The sequence below is a fragment of the Macaca fascicularis genome, chromosome 13, assembly GCF_037993035.2.
Source record: "Macaca fascicularis isolate 582-1 chromosome 13, T2T-MFA8v1.1".
NCBI lineage: Eukaryota > Metazoa > Chordata > Mammalia > Primates > Cercopithecidae > Macaca > Macaca fascicularis.
In genome coordinates, this window is record NC_088387.1 from 58,213,122 (window position 1) to 58,229,578 (window position 16,457).

General features: G+C 37.8%; 1 long non-coding RNA gene across 3 annotated transcripts in view; it reads left to right on the forward strand.

Annotated features, from left to right (window-relative positions):
• LOC102129970 (uncharacterized) overlaps positions 1-15,770 on the forward strand; it is a 128,042-nt gene extending 112,272 nt beyond the window's left edge. For all 3 annotated transcript variants that reach the window (XR_012422330.1, XR_010580441.2, XR_012422329.1), the window contains one exon: positions 15,258-15,770. This is a non-coding gene — a long non-coding RNA (uncharacterized lncRNA). The remainder of the gene's footprint in view (positions 1-15,257) is intronic.
• Positions 15,771-16,457: the final 687 nt, after the last annotated feature.

Consider the following 16,457-nt stretch of genomic DNA (forward strand, 5'->3'; position numbering starts at 1 on the left):
AATATCTGCACACTAGAAAAGAATTAAAGGAAATAAAAAAACTGAAAATGTCCATCAACTGGTGAATGGATAACAAAACGTAGTTTATCTATACAATGGAATATTGTTTTGCCATAAAATGGACTGACTATTCGAACCTGCTACAACATGGATGAACATTAAAAACACTAAGTGAAAAAAGCCAAACACAAAAGGTTACATATTGTATGATTCTATTCCTGTGATATTTCTAAAATAAGCACATTCATAGAAACAAAGTAGATTCTTGGTTGCTAGAGGCTGGGAAGAGAGGGAAATGAGTGGCTACTTATGGGTTCACAGGTTTTTTTTTTTATGGTGATGAAAATGTTTAGCATGAGATAGTGGTGATGGTTGCACAACTTTGTGAATATACTAAGAGCCACTGACTTGTACACTTTAAAGGGGTGAATATTATGGTAGGTGAATTATATCCCAATTTAAAAAAATACAAATTGAAGATTCTGCACAAGAAGATTTTCCGGAGGGTTTTTTCCAGCCAGCGCTGAAGAGTACAGAGATGACAGTCATTGGCAATCCCAGTCTTCAACACACTTGCCCTTGCTGGTCACTGTGTTTTATGGTAACTGAACAGGACCAGCTAAATGCTTCTGCCCTCCTTGCCTGGGCTGTGTGAAAGCCCATCACTGGTATGCTCCAGTGAGATAAAATCGTTTATTTGTATATTATCTTGTAATTTTTAAAGTACCTTCACTCCTACTAACTCATTTGGTTCTCAAATGTTTTCTTTCCTAACATACTTATATTTTATACCCATTTATAGTTGTTCATCCACCAAAACAGAAAAGCTTTATTTCTTATCAGTGTAATAGATTTCTCTTGGCTGTCTTTGCTGACACTTTTGTTTCACTCTCCTCTTTCTTCTAACATATTTTGCTCAGTTCTCCAGTACTGTGCATATATGTCCAATTCTCCTGACTTTTTACATATCTATAGTTCTTCATGTTTCTGCCTTCTGAGTCTTTATTTTCAAGTTGGTGATTTACTCTTCATCATTCTCCCTTCCCCTGAATAAGACCAATAAGCTTTTTCTTCGAAACTATAATTCACTTCTTTCCTTCCCTTAATCTTGGCTGAGGAACTCCAAAAATAATGTCATATCTCACGCAATGGTATTTGCTGCCCCTATCGAATATTTTTATTGTAGAACCGTCATTTCTTAATTAAAGAAAACATTTTGTAAGATATTTCTGTTTTATATTTACTATTAACTGGTTATACTTATTCCTTTATTTCCTGTAGACTCCTGTATGTTATTTCAATATAGTACTCCGGTTTATTATTTATTCTTTAATAAGTGTATATCTCCTTTAAGAGTAGTTTGATAATTTCTTATCATAGTTTTTAGGTCCTCAATATTTACATTCCATTGATGATCTTCTTCATTTTATCTTATGGAAATATACCCCTCTTCTCTATTTACAAATCACCTTTCTTTATAGCATGATTTGCCATTTCATCTTGGTCAGGGTGGAATTTGAAGTTTAGTCTCCAGCAGTTGCATTTTCTTCCATCTTGGAGCATAAGCCTAGTCTTTATAGCTTCAATGCCATGGTATTCCTCTTTATGTTCCATTTTTATTTTGTTGGCATCCATAGCAGCTTATGTTGCTCATTCTTGATATGTCCTAAATGCACAAATGATGTCTTGAAAGCTATAATTGCATAGCACCCTCTTTTCATTTTCCCCCATCTGTGTCTTGGATTTGGCTTGTACTTTATTGTAAGAGTGTCTACGTACCATAACACCATAAAGACCAATAGTCACATGGAGCCTTAACTATCTCCCCTCTTTCCTCATTTATTCCTAGGGAGTGGGGATTCACGTCATGTGCCCATGTAACATTTGCCTTGATTTTAGCAGTTTGTCTGGCGTTTATCCTCTCTTCATAGTCTTAAAGAGAAAATCATCATTGGCTCAAGCACTAGACTTTGCTTAATCTAAACAGAACGAATATACTTCTTATCACCTTCCTTTGGTATCTTATCCTTTCTCTATCCAGTCCCTTGTCTCTTGCTTGCCTTGTACCATTGATGATATGTCTGAATTCATCTTGAGATTACAAGCTCTTTTGTAGACTAAAATCAGATTGCATTCATATTTGCTACCTTCCCTAGCCTCCTTCCAACCACAGTATCCAACAGTCTGCACAATACATTGTACATTATAATGTTCCAGCAAAAATTTGGTAAACACTATTTTTTAAATATTTATTTATTTTATGTTAATCCTTAAGCCACTTCTCACTTATTGCCATACCACTGGAACTTAGTATCTTACTTTCCTCCATTTTGCCAACTTTCCTAATAGTATTTCTGCAAACCGCATTATTATGGGTACAGGGTTACCTTGTGGGATGATGAAAATTTCTTGGGAGTAGTTAGAGGTGATAAGTTGCACAACATAATGAATATATACCAAGTGCCACTGAATTATACATTATGGTTAATAGGTTAATTAGGGTTATGTGAATTTTACCTCAATTTTTAAAACTGCACTACTATGAGTTAATAATACAAAAAAAAAAAAAAGACAGTTTATAACCAGTCTCATTCTTGTCTTTTTTTTTTTTTTTTTTTGAGACGGAGTCTCACTCTGTTGCCAGGCTGGAGTACAGTGTCAGAATCTCGGCTCCCTGCAACCTCCGCCTCCTGGGTTCAAGTGATTCTCCTGCTCAGCCTCCCGAGTAGCTGGGACTACAGGCACATGCCACCACGCTCAGCTAACTTTTGTATTTTTAGTAGAGACAGGGTTTCACCATGTTGGCCAGGATGGTCTCGATCTCCTGACCTTGTGATCTGCCCACCTCGGCCTCCCAAAGTGCTGAGATTATAGGTGTGAGCCACTGTACCCGGCCTCATTCTTGTCTTTTAAGATAGTGCTTGTATTTTTGTTTTCATGTACTTGGCTATTTTACCTTTCTCCCATATATCATTGAACATAACAGCAAAAGGTGAGTCCAGCCAACTTTCTAAAGGTTGGAACTCAGCAGTGAGGACATCAACATTTAATCACTGCTTATTTTTTGGCTGTAATTCCTACTAGTAAATCATTATCTTTTCACTCTTTTAATGATACTTTCCTATTAGTGCCCATTCTTTCTTTTCTCTTTTCTCAGTACCTTTTCTTGCTCTTGAATTTAACTTTGCCTTACCACAGTGGTCATGTCATATCTCCTGCGGATGTCATAAAGAAGACAGTAAAATAAAAAAATTAGCCAGGCATGGTGGCGGGCACCTGTAATCCCAGCTACTTGGGAGGCTGAGGCAGGAGAATCACTTGAACTCGGGAGGCAGAGGTTGCAGTGAGGCGAGATCATGCCACTGCACTCCAGCCTGGGCGACAGAGCGAGACTCAGTCTCCAAAAAAAAAAAAAGAAGAAGACAGTATTACTAGAGAACTTCAGTCATTAAGAGATTACTTGTCCCTGATAAAGGCCTGACCATTTTCACTCCTTTCTATTTTGATGGTGAGGGGTAGCAAATCAACCTCCAGAAATCGAAGGGAGAAAATTTTCCTCCCTGTGGGTTTTTGGAGTCAGATAGCCCCAGTTCAGATCCTGGCTCTGTCACATAGTAGCTGTGTGATCTTGGATCAGTCACTTCGTAAGTCAGATTCCTCATATTAAAAAAAAATGAGAAGAACAATAGTACCTACCTCCTAAGGTCCTTGCGAGGGTTGCATCAGATAATGCATATAAATGTCCCTTGGAATTACACACTTGCCTGTGTATCAGTGTCCATGTTCACACTTACTCTTTTTCTACTTGTCTCCTAGTATCTGAAACTACTCTTTGCCTTCCTTACAACAAACACTGAGCTACTTATGCCCCTGCCTGGGGAATGGCTCTTTCGCCCATTCTCACTATGCATAAATAAATGTCAGCCAAGGAAGCACCAAGTAGAAAAATGAGCATGGACTGTATTTGATGAATTTCAGCATTATAAGAAAATAATACAGGAGCATGTGTCAGGCACAGGAAAAACAAACAACCTAATTTCTCTTTGTGATCCTTACTTTTGACTGCATTTTTTTTCACTACATAAAGTAGCATAAGAAACATAACTAGTATGCAGAAATTTGGTTAAAACTGCTGTATCCCTTTAGTCTGGGGGAGAGAGTAGCCTTAAACTATAGATGAAAGTTATTCCACATGTTAAATAAGAAAATAGAAAATTGAGTTGTGCAATATTTTTGGGGTTTTTTTGTTTTGTTTCGTTTTGGCATGAAAGTGAAATCACCTGGTGTGCTATCAGGAGGCAGCAGGGTTCAGAGGAAGAGCTTTGAATTGGGGATTAGGAGATGTGGATCCTGGCCCTGCCACTAACTAGATGACCTTCAACAGGCTACTTCTCCTAACTGGGGCTATGTGTTTCCTGAAAAATACAAACTGAATCCGCAACCCCTACCACCACCTGTTCTGTTACTTATTTTTACTCCAAAACTCCTTTCCACAGAACAACTCCACTTCTTAGGAATTAAAAAAAATATATATATATTTTTAATCATTTTTTGTGGTGTATTACAAAATGGTTTTAGGTTAAAAATTTTTTAGATCAGATTTAATACAGCATCTATTAACATAATTTTAATACAATCATTAATGTATAATCAGAATCCTATATTTCCTTTTGTGACAACACTGGGTTAAAAAATACTGAATCATATTATCTCCAAGTCAGTGTTTTATGTAAAAATTTTTTTTAAGAATAATTTTGCTTAGTGACATATGGCACTATGATTGATATTTACTTGGACGTTCATACTGAAGAAAATATCATGAGTGTGGATAACATGAAGTGGTCTCTTTGAGGGGTATAATTAACTCTTGGTCAAAAGCCATTGAAAGTGTCAGTGTATGTTCTTAGAAAATATGAATCAAAGATTCTTTTTGTTAGAAATACATAACTCTTTAGTGCTGGTCCTAAATAGCGATTGGATGAATAGTTATATGAAGAATGAGTTTATTTTAACTTCTCAAATATTTTCAGTTCATGTTCATGAGATTGTGTATTGAAAATGTCCTTGATGCCTGCTGGAAGGAATCCCTGTGGAACTCAGAGAGAAGCAGTCTGTGATGGCATGGGAATGGAGCACTGAGTGGAAGGATGCCCGTGCTAAAGTCACAAGGCCCATGTTCAAATCATGCTATTCAACTTGCAGTGGGATAACCGGGCAACTCACTTAACCTTGAGCCTCAGTCGCCTCATCTGTACAATGAGGATAATTTTATATTTACTTCCTAGGGTTTTTATAAGATGTAAATAAAGTTTAGTAGATGGCATTACTTTTAAAAAGTATCACATTTGTCAAAAAGCATTTTGACAGGACAAGGGTGAGGTGATTAAGATGCCAACAAGCCTAGCGGTCAGAATTTAAGGAGACCCCTTCACTCTCAGGATCATACAAGTGCAAAGTCAGCCTTGAAAGTGAGCACCTACTCAAAGTTCGAACCCAGGCTCCTCACTTCTCTCACCCTCGTCCAGGCCCTGGTGTTTGGCCAAGTAAGCTCCTTTGAATAGGAGCCATACAGCTTCAGATGTGGGTCCAGTTTCTAAAAGACCATTTTTGTTCACATACACTTAGTAGATCAGGAGCAACTTTTCCTGACAGTTTCCAAAAAATATAATGCTGCTGCTTGTATGAAACAATCTTCCTCTAACCTTTTTTTCTTTCAATTCCCTTATTATGCTTCTTATATCTCTGTGTATAGTTAGATGTTACAAGATACATTAATTTTGTCTTCAGATATCCTCCTGGAGGTAGATTTCATTATGACATATTGCTAAACAATACCACGTCTGCATTATTATTTTCTGAAATTTGTAGTACTGAGGGGGAAGATCTTTTAGCTTTAGTTTCTTTAAATTGCTTGCTTTCAAAAAATAAGATTGATAGACTGCTAGCTAGACTAATAAAGGAAAAAAGAAAGAAGATCCAAAAAGCACAATCAGCAATGACAGAGGGGACATTGTCACTATTATGAGCACCTCTATGCACACAAACTAGAAAACCTAGAAGAAATGCATAATTTCCTGGAAATATACAACTTCCAAAGACTGAACCAGGAAAAAATTGAAACTCTGAACAGACCAACAAGGAGTTCTGAAATTGAATCAGTAATGAAAAGCCTACCAACCAGAAAAAGCCATGGTCAGACAGATTCACAGCTGAATTCTACCAGACTTATAAAGAAGAGTTGGTACAAATACTACTGAAACTATTCAGAAAAATAGAGGTGAAGGGACTCCTGTCTAACTCATTCTATGAGGCCAACATCATGCTGATACCAAAGCCTGGCAGAGACATAACAAATAAAGAAAAATTCAGGCCAATATCCCTGATGAGCATAGATGCAAAAATCCTCAACAAAATACTAGCAAACTGAATCCAGGAGGACATTAAAATGCTAATCCACTATGATCAAGTAGGCTTTATTCCTGGGATGCAAGGTTGTTTCAACACATGCAAATCGTTAAATGTGATTCAATACATGAACAGAACTAAAAACAAAAACTACATGATTATCTCAATAGACTCAGAAAAGGCTTTCAATAAAATTCAATATTCCTTTATGTTAAACACCCTCAACAAACTAGGCATCAAAGGAACATACCTCAAAATAATAAGAACCATCTATGACAAACCCATAGCCCATATCATACTGAATGGGCGAAAGCTGAAAGCATCCTCCTTGAGAGCCAGAACAAAACAAGGATGCCCATTCTCACCACTCCTATTCAACATAGTACTTACTGGAAGTGTTAGCTAGAGCAGTCAGGCAATAGAAAGAAATAAAAGACATCGAAACAGGAAGAGAAGAAGTCAAACTTATCTCTTTGTAGACAGTATGCTTCTGTACCTAGAAAATGCCATAGTTTCTGCTCAGACTCTCCTAGATCTGATCAACAACTTCAGCTGTTTTAGGACATAAGATAAATATACAAAAATCAGTAGTATTTCTCTGCATCAATAACATTCAAGCTGAGAGCCAAATCAAGAACTCAATCCCATTCACCATGGCCTAGGAATACATATAGCTAACCAGGGAAATGAAAGATCTCTACAATGAGAATTACAAAACACTGCTGAAAGAAATTAGAGACAACACAAAGAAATGGAAGAACATTCCATTCTCATGGATAGGAAGAATCAATAGTGTTAAAATGGCCACACTGCCCAAAGCAATTTACAGATGCAATGCTATTCCTATCAAACTACCGATGACACTTTTTACAGAACTAGGAAAAACTATGCTAAAATTCATATGGAATGAAAGAAGACTAGACAAAGGCAATCCTAAGCAAAAAGAACAAAGCCAGAAGCATCACGCTACCCGACCTCAAACTGCACTAGAGGGCTACAGTAACCCAAACAGCATAATATTGGTACAGAAACAGTCATATAGACCAATGGAACAGGTTAGAGAACCCAGAAATAAAGCCACATACCTACAACTGTCTAATCTTCAACAAGTTAAACAAAAACACGCAACGGGAAAAGGACTGCCTATTCAATAAATGGTGCTGGCATAACTGGCTAGCCATATGTGGAAGACTGAAACTGGACCACTTCCTTTCACCATATACAAAAATCAACTCGAGGTATCAAAGACTTAAACGTAAAACCTAAAACTATAAAAACCCTAAAAGAAAACCTAGGAAATATTAATACTATTCTGGACATATACCCTCGCAAAGATTTCATGATGAAGCCCCCGAAAGCAATTGCAACAAAAACAAAAATTGACAAGTGGGACTTAATTAAGCTAAAGAGCTTCTGCACAGCAAGAGAAACTATCACTGGAGTAAGCAGACAGTTTACAGAATGGGAGAAAATATTTGCAAACTATGCATCCAGTAAAGGTCTAATATCCAGACTCTATAAGAAACTTAAAAAAATTAACAAACTAAAAGAAAACCCATAAAATTAGCAAATAACATGAATAGCCACTTCTCAAAAGAAGGCATACACGCAGCCAACAAGCATATGAAAAAATGCTCAACATCACCAATCATCAGAGAAATTTAAATCAAAACCACAATGAGATACCATCTCATACCAGTCAGAATGGTTATTATTAAAAAGTCAAAAAATAACAGATGCTGGCTAGGTTGTGGAGAAAAGTTAACACCTACACACTGTTGGTGGGAGTGTAAATTAGTTCAGCCACTGTGGAAAGCAGTTTGGAGATTTCTCAAAGAACTTAAAACAGAGCTACCATTTGACTCTGCAATCCCACTACTAGGTATATACCCAAAGGAATAAATCTTTCTACTGTGAAGACACATGCATGTATATGTTCATTGCAGCACTATTCACAATAGCAAAGACATGGAATCAACCTAAATGCCCATCAATGGTGGACTGGATAAAGAAAGTGTGGCACATATACACCATGGAATACTATGCAGCCATAAAAAAGAATGAAATTATGCCCTTTGCAGCAACATGGATGCAGCTGTAGGCCATTATCCTAAGCAAATTAATGCAGAAACAGAAAACCAAATACCACATGTTCATACTTATAAGTGGGAGCTATATTGAGTATACATGGACACTAAGGGAACAACAGACATGGGGGCCTACTTGAGGGTGAAAGGGTGGGAGGAGGCTGAAGATCAAATAACTACCTATCGGGTACTGTGCTCATTACCTGAGTAATGAAATAATCTATACACCAAAACCTTGTGACACATAATTTCCCCAGGTAACAAACCTGCACATGTCTGCTCTGAACCTAAAATAAAAGTTGGAAAGAAAAAAAACTGCCTGCTTTTAAGGTAGAAGCCATTTACTTGCCAAGTAAAAAGATGTCACAGGTTATCATTTTTAAAAATCCCAGAGGAGAATGGATATGAAAGCAGTTCTTCCAGGCTCAGAGCCAGAGTTCAAGAAACAAATATGAGTTGCTCCTCTGTACAAACAGATTTTTCAAGAGTTGTTCACATGCCCACGTGTGCTGGCAGAGGTGGGCTTTTCAGGGTAACAGTTCAGTGACAAACCTTTCAATGAGTTATTTAAACAAGAGAGGCTAGTGTTACTAGTTACAGTTTCAGAGCTTTCTAAATTGCTTGCTAGTAGAATTTTAAACTTTGTTGCCCACTTTTCCATTTGGGTTTCCTCATGCTGCTGTTAAAAGGTTTGACTCACTCTTAAATTTTGCTTTATGATGCCCCATACTTGTCTTTTAAATCTTTGCAGATACCCAGGTTTTATATCCTGAAATTTTATATTTGTCTCTGATGCTCCCATAAGCATTGGTGTGATTTTATTAGTGATATTTTGAAACTAAATCTGTCAGAGATGAATTATGATTTTTTTAAAGAAAAGACTATTTAGGTCAGGCTCAATGACTAGCAAAATCCATAGAAGCAGGAGAACTGGCAAGTAGGTTCCTCAGAAAATGTGATCAACAGTGTAAGTATTGATGAAATTCTTTCAAAGACTGCATTTTTTGCCCTTCAGTAGTTTAGAAGATGGATAAAAAAAAAAGGCTGAAGACCATTTTTTAAGTCTATTAGTTTAATGGAAACTTAGGACATAGATGAAATGTGGTACTTTTAGCCCATTTTTGTTCTGTTGTTAAAGGTAGATATATATATGGGTAAGAATTGCAGCATAGCAATGAACAACTATTTATCTACATCAAACTAAATATTTATCATTCCGGCATTTTCCTTTACTACTCAGCATTCTGCATGTTTTGGTTTATAAATTATCTCTCATACAAACTGCTCAAATTGGGCAGGACATAGCTATATGCTAGATGTGTAAGTTGTTAGTTAAAGATGAAAAAATTTCAAATTGAAACTTAGGTAGCAAATCTGCTGAAATGGGTATGAAAGCAGTTCTTCCAGGCCCAGAGCCAGAGTTCACGATGAGTTGCCCCTCTGTACAGATTTTTCAAGAGTTGTGTAATACCACACAAATTTATCAGAGGTTTAAAATGGACAATGTCCTGGATGTGAAAGTTACGGGAAATTTTTCTTCTCTTTTTTTTTTAACTTTGGCAAATTTTCAAAATAAGAATGTCATTTAGTAAGGATTTATAATGCATGTTGCCTCAGCTTTGTTGGAGGTGTGCTAAGATCTCAGTGGTGCTGCAAACCAGCATTGGGTGGGGCCAGAGGTGTCACGCATCAGCAGTTTCAGTTGTTGGGGGAAAGGTAAACTTGAGTACTGTACAGACTGGCATTAATATATATTTACTTGTCCATAATTCAACAACTATCTGTAGAACACCAACTATGTGCAAAGCATCATGTGAGGGGTTAGGCAGCCACTGATGAGCTCCAATATGGAGATTCTGTTCTGGGAGAATTCTTTAGATGGCATTGTGATAATTTCTACAAAGAAATTATAAGATTCTAAAAGAGCTTGTAATAGCAGAATCTGACCAGGGAAAAGGGCAGAGAGACACTGGATGGTGATGGTGAAGAAGTGACATATACTTTGAAATCTGAAGAGTAAGCAGAAATTAGCCAAATATGAGGGTAAGAAAAAGTGAGCATTCTAAGTAGGGGGAATGACTTGTGGGAAGGCCCAGAAATAGGAAAAAGAGTGTCAAGGCTAAAAAATTGAAAGGCCATTATGGCTGGAGCCAGCAGAATGAGAAAGTTACTGGTTATGAGATTTTAAAAATTTATTTATGTGTTTTTTAAAAAGACTCTCTGACTGCTCTATGGAGTGAGACTAGAAGGGGTAAGAGAGGTACAGGGAGGAGGAGGGTATTGCAGTGGTCCAAGTGGGAAAGATGGTGGTCTGTGTGGCAGTTGGGGCATCAGGCTTGGGGCATAATAGACAAGTTCCAGAGATAACACAGGAGATAGAGTTGACAAGAATTGCTGCCTGGTTGGTTATGGGAAGTTGTCAAGAATGACTTCCATCAGCTGGCATATACAACAGTCAGAGCACCTCCCCTCATGACACCCCTCTGAAGTGGACAGATCAAGAACACTCACTGTCATTTTGTAGATTTGCAAAGAAATAAATCAAACAATTGAGTGGTAGCCCCATTTATACAGTCATGACAATTCTCCTTGACTTGTGTATCTAAATCAGTGTTTGAATTGTGAAAACAAAAGTTGTCAATGTAGGTTCTGCCTTGTATAAGGAAGCCTGTTAAAGAACTGTTGCTTGCTTCAGAGTTTTCTATTCAAATGTTCCTATTAACACTTGAAATGTCAGATGAGGTATTGCTTTGCTATTGACATTTCAGGCTCCAGGTTAATGACTATTTGTCAGGTATGGCAACATACTCAGAGAGCTGCTAGCTGTTTCTGACTGGGGGAATTTGGCTTAAAAATGTATAAGGTAATTTAGATGCTCCATTCTTGACATTCATTTCAGTGGACTGTGTTAATACTTAGTTTCTTGTTCTGATGATTTTATTTCTCCTCTGTATTGTTTCTGTTTAACTGCCATATGAGTGACTGCCATTCCTGGCAGGAATTCCCAAAGAACGAGACAATATGTATATGCAGAGATCACAGGAATGTTGTTTGTGTTCAGAAGTTCAGCTTTTATTTTTTCAGATATCACCTCAACCTAGGGGTCAATGGAAAGAGACACATTAGACTTATAATATTATTTTCTATGTAGGAAAAAAAATCAATGGGGAGGGTAAGTGGAAATTTGGCAGAGCACCAGGTAAGCCATGGCAGCTCTTAATCATGCTACAAAACTAGCTAAGGCTTCTGCCTTGAGAATTGATTATTTTAAATTGAGGATAGTATATCTCAATTCTATTTAGCTTTTTGTTTTGTTTTTTGTTTGTTTGTCTGTTTTTTTGAGATGGAGTCTCACTCTGTCGCCTAGGCTGGAGTACAGTGGTACAATCTCGGCTCACCGCAACCTCTGCTTCCCAGGATCGAGCAATTCTTCTGCCTCAGCCTCCCGAGTAGCTGGGACTACAGGCGCACACCGCCATGTCTGGCTAAAATTTTTGTATTTTAGTAGAGGTGGGGTTTCGCCGTGTATCCAGGCTGGTCTCGAACTTCTGAGCTCAGGCAATCCACCCGCCTCAGCCTCCCAAAGTGCTAGGATTACAGGTGTAAGCCATCGTGCCAGGCCTATTTAGCAATTTTTAAACTAGGGCTTTATTTGTTGTTTTCTGGGGATTTTTTGTTCTTTAGTAATGATACAAATATTATAAAAGATTCAGAATACCAAAAAGAAGAAAAAGGTAAATTACCCATCTACCCCAGAGGCAACCACTGTTCATAGTTTCTTGGGTATCCAGGTATTTTCTGTGCATATATAAGTAGAGATAGATGATTGCTATATAAATACCAGTGTAATATAGGTAACATTCCACATCTTGTTTTTTTCGCTCAGAAAGGCTAATTTCTAAGGCTAATTAAGGTTAATTTCTGCATTTGATTTTCTAGCCTAGTATATGGTAAACTTTTATAAATTTTTATAACTTATAAACTTTCACAAATTATAAGCCTTGTGATTTATAAACTTTTATAAATATTTCATTATGCTCTGAAACACTTCATACACTCAGAAAGAATGTATGGGAACATACATTCTTGGAAACAAGTTGTCTCTCTCTCCACACAGCGCACCTGCCACGCATTTTTTAAATCAAACTTGTTAATTGTATTGAACAAATATTCTGTATCTGCCTAATTTTTGGTCACTTTGTCTATCAGTTTCTGACAAAGTGATGTTAAAATCTCTCACTATGATTGTCATGCCAGTTATTCTACGTTTCTACATCAGATCCATTCTCAGCCTTTCTCTACCCACCTCTTTTGCCCTCTGATTTTCAGCTAGGTTTTGTTGATGGGCTTGGTACCATCAAATCAGAGAGCAGACAGAAAAATAAGTCAGGGGATTTAACCTCTCTACTGTCACTTGCCCTGTCCCACATTCCCTCCCTGCACCACCCAGGTTCTGGCTGCCATCCTCTATGGCTGTAACTGATTCTGAGTAGCCCCTCCTCCACATTCCCAGTTCTCTCTGGCTCCAGTAATACTGTCCCCACCTCTTGTACTCTCATGCCTGAGGGAGTAATGTCATGCCACTCTTGCTAGTTGTTTGGTCCCTCATAGTCCCTCTTGTTCCTTCAACCTATACCCCTCTGTAAATAGTCCGTTCATTACATTATCTTCAGTTAAATCTCTTAAGCTTGATAACTGTTTCCTTGTCAAGACTCTTGACTAAATTTTCCAGATCTTCTTTTAAGTCTGTTCATTTTTATTTGTAAATTTCAAGGCTATATTGGTAAGTACCCATATAATTATGATTAATGTATCTCCTTTGTGGATTTCTCCATATATATATATATATATATATATTTTTTTTTTTTTTTTTTTCTTTTTTTCGAGAATGGAGTCTCGCTCCATCGCCCAGGCTGAAGTGCGGTGGCCGGATCTCAGCTCACTGCAAGCTCCGCCTCCCGGGTTTACGCCATTCTCCTGCCTCAGCCTCCCGAGTAGCTGGGACTACAGGCGCCAGCCACCTCGCCCGGATAGTTTTTTGTATTTTTTAGTAGAGACGGGGTTTCACCGTGTTAGCCAGGATGGTCTCGATCTCCTGACCTCGTGATCCGCCTGTCTCGGCCTCCCAAAGTGCTGGGATTACAGGCTTGAGCCACCGCGCCCGGCTCCTTTTATATATTAATTGTTTTTTAAATATTATTTATCTAATAGTAACTGATAAGCCAGTCTTCTTTTGGTTTGTATTTACCCAACATAGTTGAGTTTTTTTCATCTTTTGTTTTTCAACCTTTCTGTATTTTTTTGAAGTATTTTTTTGAAGCATCTTTTAGAAAGTTTACAAACTTCTGCATAGCAAAAGAAATGATCAATAAAGTAAACAGACAACCTACAGAATGGGAGAAAATATTTGCAAAGAATGTATTCAACAAATGGCTAATATATAGAATCTACAAGGAACTCAAATAACTCAAAAAGGAAAAAACAACCCCATTAAAAAGTGGGCAAAGGACATGAATAGACATTTCTCAAAAGAACACATACAAGTAGCCAACAAACAGGAAAAAAATGCTCTGCATCACTAATCGTCAGAGAAATGCAAATTAACACCACCATGAATACCGTCGTACACCAGTCAGAATGGCTATTAATAAAAAGTTTAAAAGCAACAGATGTTGGCAAGGATGTGGAAAAAAGGGAACACTTATACATTGTTGGTAAGAACATAAATTAGTAAAACCACTAAGGAAAATAGTACGGAGATTTCTCAAATAACTAAAGATAGAACTACCCCTTGATCCAGCAATCTCACTACTGGCTATCTACCCAAAAGAAAAGAAATCATTATATAAAAAAGATATTTGCACCCTTATGTTTATTGAAGCAATATTTACAATAAGATATGGAATCAACCTAAGCAGTGTCCATGAGTGGATGATTGGAGAAAGAAAATGTGAGATATATATATCATATCATACATATATCATATATATGGGATAACTATTCATCGTTTAATGTTTTAATATATATTTTTACCTCAAATGTATTTTCAGTGCCTCAGCTACAATTTAATCTTAAGTCTTCAAAGGCCTCCTGAAATAAAAAAAAGAAATACACTTTCTTTTTAAGCTTTTTTTACTTTCTGGTAGTCAGTTTCCCCCACAGTCTTCAGTTTTACCCTTAGAATTCACAAACTTCATCAGACCATCTGTGCTCATGGACTTGGACCTCTCTAGAGGGAAGCCTCGGGCTCGCGTCCAGATGCACTGTGCCAGTATACCCGCTGCTTGTGACACCCCAAATAGGACTATGTAGTAATTCATTGCCATCATACCATAGTACTGGAGCAACACCCCACTGTGAGCATCAACATTGGGCCAAGGATTCTTGGCCTTGTCCTGCTCTAAGAGGATATTGGACAAAATCTTGTACAGCTGAGCAGTCAGCTTAACATGGGATCACTAGGCAGGTGTTTCAGAGCAAACTCTCACTGACAGGTATTCCATGAATCAGTCTTCCTTAGAAGACTGCATGACCAGAGCCTGGGACAACCTGTCCTGAGTTTGTTCCAGATGTATTCTCTTAAATGCTCATCTGACACAACTTTGCCACCCTTAATTATTTTCCACCTTTAGTTTTTGGCAGCAGTCTCTGGCATTCAGGGATACTATGGCCTTAAAAAAACAGATACTATAATCAGGATCAAGAACTGACGTTTCATATACCAATCCTTGGTGCTTCTCATGCCATCGTTTTTCATGTTCACAGTGATTTGGCCTGACACCATCTTGCCATGTTGCTGCCTGAAGGTTTTAATTCTGGCCTGCTTCTTACGCATCAGGTCAGCCAGTATATCTTTCAAATTCATGGAGGAAGCAGTGGCATGCTGGACAGCAAGAATACAAAAAGATTCATTCTTCATTCCCAAGAGCAAAGTGGCAACAATGAGTAATGACATGGCAGGTGAACTCCAGGATATGGTGGAGACAGGAGGTAAAAGAGCTGCCTCAGGAATAGGAACCACCACCACCTCTCCAGAGGTCATACCGATGAAGTGGACAAGGTTGAAGGAGGCACTTCACAATATATTTATTTTATATTAACTGAACTTCCAAATGTGGGCAGCCTAGTGCTGTACATGTATCACTGAATTCCTAATAAAGTACTCCTAACGTCAGTTCTGCTACTGATTGGCTGTGTAGTAGTAAGTAAACTATTTGTTGTTTCTTTGTCTCCCTCGATCCTTTGGCTTTTAACTAGTAAATTATAAATGTAGCACAAGAGTTCTGGTCAGATGAGTCTTTAATATTTAATTTGAGGAATTCCTGGCTCCAGGGCCAGTTTTTATTTTCTAATGAAGTCCTCATGGGGCAGTGCATCAATACCATCTCCTCCTTCCTCCCTGTCCTCCCGTCAGCCCCACAATGCACACCCCAGCCTCTTCCAAACAAGGGTTTTTCTGTGACCCTATGTAAAACGATAGCAACTAGAAACAAAATGGGTGGACAACTCATGCATTCTATTATTTTTGCATATTTATTTAAGAGCACTTACACTTCCTTTCAAAAGTTGGGCTCCCCCATCATAGAGATTACTTCCGAGGACAATAAAGAGGTGTAAAATAATGACAAAAATGCCACAAAAATGATCAAATAGATTTGTGAGAAAAAAGTTAAGAATTAAGCCAGAGAATGGAAAACTTATGTGGGGTAGGGAAGAGCTTACTGCAATAGTGACTTTGATCCTTGCCCTCACTAAGGTCAGGACAATAAGAAAGTAATCATGAAGGAATTAATTATAAAGTAATCATGAAGGAATTAATTATATTAGATACAGGCAGAGAGGTCTATTAAGATATTAGAAAGAAAGTTGTCCTTTCTGTCCTGATCTGTTACAGCTTTCCCAGAGTCAGAGAAGTGGACTGTCCCTTCAGAGCTCATCAAGTCCACCAGCTTCCCAGAGAAACGC